The sequence below is a fragment of the Protopterus annectens genome, chromosome 17.part0 (assembly GCF_019279795.1).
Source record: "Protopterus annectens isolate FY-2018-M chromosome 17.part0, PAN1.0, whole genome shotgun sequence".
NCBI classification, from domain to species: domain Eukaryota; kingdom Metazoa; phylum Chordata; order Ceratodontiformes; family Protopteridae; genus Protopterus; species Protopterus annectens.
Window position 1 is genome coordinate 620,653,070 of NC_056751.1, and position 6,557 is coordinate 620,659,626.

Here is a 6,557-nt window from a genome sequence, read left to right on the forward strand (position 1 = left end):
GGCTGAGTGGATGTCTTGATTCATGGAGGGGGTCCTATAGCTGGAATGACCTGAAGAGGGGTCTTGCCTATAGTCAGTTGCATCTGAAGTAATTCAAAGGAATTGTGCAGGGCTTGTAAAAGTGAAAATTTGAGAACACTCATGCATAGGGAGATTAGGATTACATTATATATAGGTACACCAGGTGAGCTGCCTGAGTTATGATGGGTTTCAGTTTTACTGGTCAGGAGAAGAGGCCAGTTGCTGTTTTCTTGGCGGATGAGTACTTTTGAAATCTAGTAACCAGTATCCTGGGGGGGGGGATTCTTGATTGGATGAATATGCTAGGAAGGTGATAGTGCTGAATCATTGGCTCTGGTAGAGGGGATTCAGGCTCTGCTAGGGTAGTGAAGGCTTTGGACTACAACCACTATCAGATTATGAGTGAGGGCCTTAGGAGCTGGTTGTTTCATTGATTATGAAGAAAGGAAAAGCTGTTAGTAATTCTTGTTGGAAAACTGGAAGATACAAGTTGGGAGTTTGTATTGGTAACAGCCTGTGAGGTTAGACAAATGGTTTCTGTAACTCTTTTTGCAAGTAAAGAAATGGACTAGGTTCATAGGTTCATAGGTTCATACTAGGCTATCTGCCCAAGGGCATTTATAAGCCTAGCCCATAGTTATGTGGCTTTCGCCACCCCTTTAGTTTGAATAAAAACTATGCCTATCATTTTTCTGTGCCTCTGTCAAGCAGTGACACTGAAGTAATCCCTGGGGTATATCTGCGATCTCCCATCCATTGGTCAAGATTCCTCTTGAACAAGGCCAGCGAGGTGCTCTGCCTCACATGTACCGGGATTTTGTTCCACAGCATAGGGAGTCTCTGGGTGATGAATCTGTCCCTCCAGCACGTTCTATTTATAACCGTGTCAAGGTTTAAGTCTCCAGCCCTTGTGGTTCTGAGGGATCTAGATTTTTTTGAGGTGAAGCATATTCATCAAATCTGGGTTTGACATGGCCTTATATGTCAGGCACAGGTCACCTCTGAGTAAGCGGTATGAGACTGAATAGAGCTGGAGTTCTTTCAGTCGGGCAGCATAAGACATATTTTTGAGACCCTTTATCCTTTTGGTGAGGAACTTTGGGGCCTTTCAAGCTGCAGCAGGTGTCTGGTCAGATACATTCGAATGGGGCATTGTACTCAATCATAGGTCTAATGAGTGATGAGTACAGGGGGACGATGACCTCTAGATGTGAATCCCTTCATGATCAGGTGGGCGATATAGAAGGTTTTCCTCACTACTTTAGCAACATGAGTGTCAAGCGAAGGCTACTGTCAACTTGGGTCCCCAGATCCCTGATGACTTTTTCTGTGCTCAGTGGATTGCCACCTATATGGTAGCTAGGGGTAACCTTGTTTTTCCCGAAGGGTATGACTATGCATTTTTGGCGTTTAACTTCAGGCCATGGCTCTGGCACCAGTTATCCGCTTCTGTGAGGCCCTTCTGGAGGATATCTGTGTCAGATGTGTTTTCGACTATGGCCAGTTTGCAGTCATCTGCAAACTTTGTCAGCCATAACCCTCCTGTGTTTGCTTGTACTTCAGAAAGTAGATGCCTAACAAGAGTGGACCCAGGACTGAGCCCTGTGGGACACCACTTGTGACAGGCTTTGAGTCTGACATGGCTCCAGCAACTCTGACCCTGTGGGTTCTGTCACTTAGCCAGTTTGCAACCCATCTTGTGATGTATGGGTTTACATTCAAGCTGATGAGTTTTCGATGATACCTGAGTGGGGCATTGTGTCGAAGGCCTTTGCCAGGTCGAGGTAGGCTGTATGGACTGCCTTTCCCTCATCAATGGCCTTGGTGACTGTCTCGAAAAAGTCAACCAAGTTTAAGAGGCAGGATCTGCCTTTGACAAAGCCAAACTGGGTTGGATCCAAAGTCTGCAAGTTCCTATGTCTTTATTTATGAGTTCCATTATGATCCTCTCCATGGCTTTGCAGATAAGGCTTGTCAAGCTAATGGGCGGTAATTTCCAGGGTCTGTGGAGGCACCGCCCTTATGAAGTGGGACCACAGTCATGCGCCACTCCTTGGGTAATGTATCCTGAGGTGAGGCTAAGATTAAACAGCTGTCCTAACTGTGGGTTTAATTCCTCGTTGAGTTCATGAAGCACACAGCCGGGACACCATCCGGTCCCATGGATGTTGTGTTTTTGCCTTAGTGAGGGCAGTTCTCACCTGGGCGTTGGAGATGTTTGGGGGCTACAATCCTCTGGAATAGATATCTCTCCTTTGGGAGAAGTTTGCACTGAACCTGTCAGCCAGTATGTTAGCAATGTGTGTAGGTTCAGTAATTTTCACATCATTTGAACTAATTCTGAGCATATCTGGGAGTTTCCTCTAGGTTTCTAACATAGCTAAAGAAGGCCTTATGATTGTCTTTAGAGTCCTTGGCGATTTTTCTCTCAAAATTTGCCTTGGATGATTTTATGAGAGCTCTTAGTTTTTACTTATAATGATCAAAGGTGTCTTACCTTTCAAGGATTTTGCTCTATCTTGTAGTAGCTTCCTCCTTTGTTGTAGAGCTTATTTATGGCTGGGGTCCACCAGACTGGACGCTTTGCCTTTGGTACAGAGAGTCTTAGTTTTGTTTGGGATTGCCTGATCCATGCAGTCCTGTAGGTGCTGGTAGAAGGCATTTGTAAGTGATTCAGCGGTTTGAGTAATGTTTACCACTGGCTCAGGGGCCTTAAAGGAGACCACACTAGTTTTAGAAGTGTGAAATCGGCTTTTGAGAAGTTTTTCACTGTGGTCTTTTTTGTTTCAGGTGGGGGCGGGATGAGGACCTCCAGCGAGATTAGTTTATGATCTGATCTCACCAGTGAGGGGTATACTTCCGGTGTTGAACATTTTGATCCCATGTTCGTGATGATGAGATCAAGTATGTTTTCTCCTCTTGTGGGGATCTCTTAGGCTAGCAGTAGTATGTACGAAACTCCAGTCTGCACCAGGATGGGGAAGAAATTAGACAAGGGATAACAAGCACTACTTAATTGAGTAGAGGGTAGGCTGAGGACTCCATGTGCCACCAGTGTGATGAGCAGAGGCTTCTGATCACTGCTAAACCAAGGAGGGGATTAAGAGGTTTAAGTCATTGTCATCCTTGTGAGATGAATCAAGAAGGGGATTGAGAGGTTTAAGTCATTGCCATCCTTGTGAAATGCTTGGAAGAATGTGACTGCAGCTGGACTGCAGAGCAGGTTGAGGGCTTTGATCACAACTAAAGGAAGGGGCTGATGAATTCATTGATTCCTGCAATGTTTAGATAGTGGTTCTTCTGTTCTCAATAGCAGCTCATATACCTATTTTTGGCATGCTGATCTGACAATGTGACACACATTTCATTGAGAGCAGTGAAGTTTTAAGAACCTCATTCAACAGCTACTGTATATGATTAAGGGAAGTGTTCTTTGGAGGCTTCCTGGATCAGGATTTTTGAGGGGCTTATGAGTTATCTAAGCACTGAGCATTGGTATTGTGTCACTACAAGGCATTCATTGTGCGTGTATTTACCTTAAGCATATAAATCTATATATGTGTCTGCATTCATGTATACATGTATATGTGTGAGAGCAAACCTGAAAAAAAAGACTATGAGTAGACAGTTCCAGTATATTTTACTTTGTGTATTGGTAGTAATATTTTCCACTCTAATATCTGAAACATAGCTTTGTGATCATAACAATCATTTTTAAAATGTTAACTTTGATAAGGACAAACTTTTAGTTATGTACTTACCATAACTTTAGATGTTTGGGATCCATCTCGCCTACATTCTGTACTGATGGGTTCGGAGCCGATCCTCGGCTCCGACTCGGCACGCTATGCTATAGAGCGAAGTCTCTTATTGGCTGAGCTATTCTATATCCCAGGATGCACCACCACTACTTCCCCAGATCTTGTTTGTCCGCACTCATGCACACACACATAACTGTTTATATAACATTGCCAGATGTTTCAAGATGAAACGATAGTACTCAGACCGTCCGGTCTCTTCTGATCTCCAAGGCAGGGGGAAGGGGGGTGGGTTATTAGGAATGTAGGCGAGATGGATCCCAAACATCTAAAGTTATGGTAAGTACATAACTAAAAGATGTTATGTGATCCTATCTCGCCTACATTCTGTACTGATGGGACAGCGTCCCTAGCATCTGATTCCTGGGTGGCTCACTGGAAAACAATCCTGAGAACTGTGGAACCAAATGAAGCTCGCCCCTGAGATGCCACATCCAATTTGTAGTGGGAAATGAAGGTGTGTGGAGAAGACCACGTAGACGCAGCACAAATGTCGCTAATGGCAAGCTTAGAATGGAATGCTATTGAAGTAGCCATAGCTCTTGTAGAGTGAGCTTTGACAGAGGTTGTAAGCTCTTTATTAGAAGAGGAATAAGCCTGACTAATACAGTCCCTGATCCACTTGGGAATAGTGACCTTTGTGACGGCTTTGCCCAATTTATTGTCCGAAAAGGACACAAACAATTGATCTGTTTTCCGTGTTTGTTGGGTCCTATCTAAATAAAATCGCAATTGTCTGTGAACATCCAATGTGCGGAAGATATATTCTGCTTTGTTTGAGTACTTTGGGAAGAAAACTGGTAGTTCTAATGACTGTTGCAGGCAAAAACTGGAACAAACTTTAGGGACAAAGGATGGGTTAGGCCTGAGGGTACTCTGTCTTTGTGAAAAACCAGGTACGGTGGTTTGACAGATAGAGCTTGAAGCTCTGAAACCCTTCCAGCTGAAGTAATCGCGACCAGAAAGGCAGTTTTCCAAGAAAGAAATTTCAAATCACAGGTTGCTGCCGGTTCGAAGGGGGAGGAGGTTAAGGCACGTAATACCACATCGAGATCCCACAGAGGAGCAGGATGAGAAATCGGAGGTCGTAAAAGCGCAGCACCTTTTATGAAGGTTTTACACAATCTGTTGCTCATCAAAGGTGGGTTTATAGATTCATGAAAATTGGAAATAGCTGCCAATTGGACCTTGATGGTAGAGACTGAAGAACCTTGATTGAATAGGGAAGTTAGAAACTTCAGGACTTCTGACACCGGGATAGTGATGGGATCTAGACCCCGGAGTTGAGCCCAAATAGCAAATCTCTTCCATTTGCTAGTATACAATTTCCTGGTGGCAGACTTGTGGGCCGAGGATAAGATACGTATGACTTCTGGGTCTAAAGTATGATTTCTGACTATAGTCGGAAGAGGAGGAGCCAAGCTGTTAACTTCAAAGAGTGAAGGGTCCGATGGAGTTGTCCCGACTGATGAACTAATAGGTCCGGGATCTGATCCAGGAACCATGGACTGTCCAGTGCATACTTCTGAAGATAGGGAAACCATACCTGACAAGGCCAGTAAGGGGCAACTAAAATCATTTTGCTCCCTGAGTGAGTCGCCTTTTGGATCACTCTGGGAAGGAGGGGAACCGGAGGGAAGGCGTATAGCAAGCCGGTGGGCCAGGGATGGGCTAAGGCGTCCATGGGAATCTCCCCCGGAGCTGGAGTGAGAGAGAAGAATTTTCTGCACTTCGCGTTCAGCGGGGTTGCGAAAAGGTCGCAACAAGGAGTTCCTCATCTGCTGAAGATCTGAGTTGCCACTGCATCGTTCAGAGACCATTTGTGAGGAGAGAGAATAGTTCTGCTTAGTCTGTTGGCTATCATGTTGGATTTCCCAGGGATATGAGTCGCTACCAGAAAACGTCTGGTCGCCACTGCCCATTCCCAAACTCTCATGGCCTCTCTGCAAAGGGGGTAGGATCTGGTCCCTCCCTGCTTGTTCAGATACCAGACTACTGACATGTTGTCGGACTGAATGGCAATTACGCCCTGAGGGAGGTAATCGTGGAGGGCTTGTAGAGATAGAAGCACCGCCCTCATTTCTAGAATGTTGATGTGAAGGAGACTCTCGTCGGAATGCCAATTGCCTTGGACTGACCTGCCCAGGTAATGCCCCCCCCCCCCATCTGGGAGGCGTCCGTCATCAATGTGGCCGTAGGAGGAGGTGGAACGAAGGGTCGTCCCTGATCCAGATTGGAGGACACCAGCCACCAGTGGAGGTCCCGTTTGCAGGTTTCCGTGATCCATATGAGGTGACTGAGAGGGAGATTCTGAAAGGACCACTGGGTCGATAGGAGCCACTGGAGAATTCTCATATGCAATCTTGCTAAGGGGACTAGGAGAACAGTGGCCGACATGGAGCCTAATAGTTGCAGTACCATCCTGGCTGGGGCTTTGGATTTGGGAAGCAAGGCTCGGACTTGAGCCTGTATAGTCTGTATCCTTTCTGTAGGAAGATAGACCCGCATTTGGTTTGAGTCTATCTCTAATCCGATGAACCTTATGTGCTGAGATGGCAGCAACACAGACTTTGGCCAATTGAAGGTGATTCCAAGGGAAGTGCCTAGTGATATGGTGGCTGCTAACACCTGGAATCCTAGACTCCTCAGGTGAGCAGTCACAACCGCCAAACATTTGGTGAACACCCTGGGAGCTGCAGTGAGACCAAAGGGCAATGC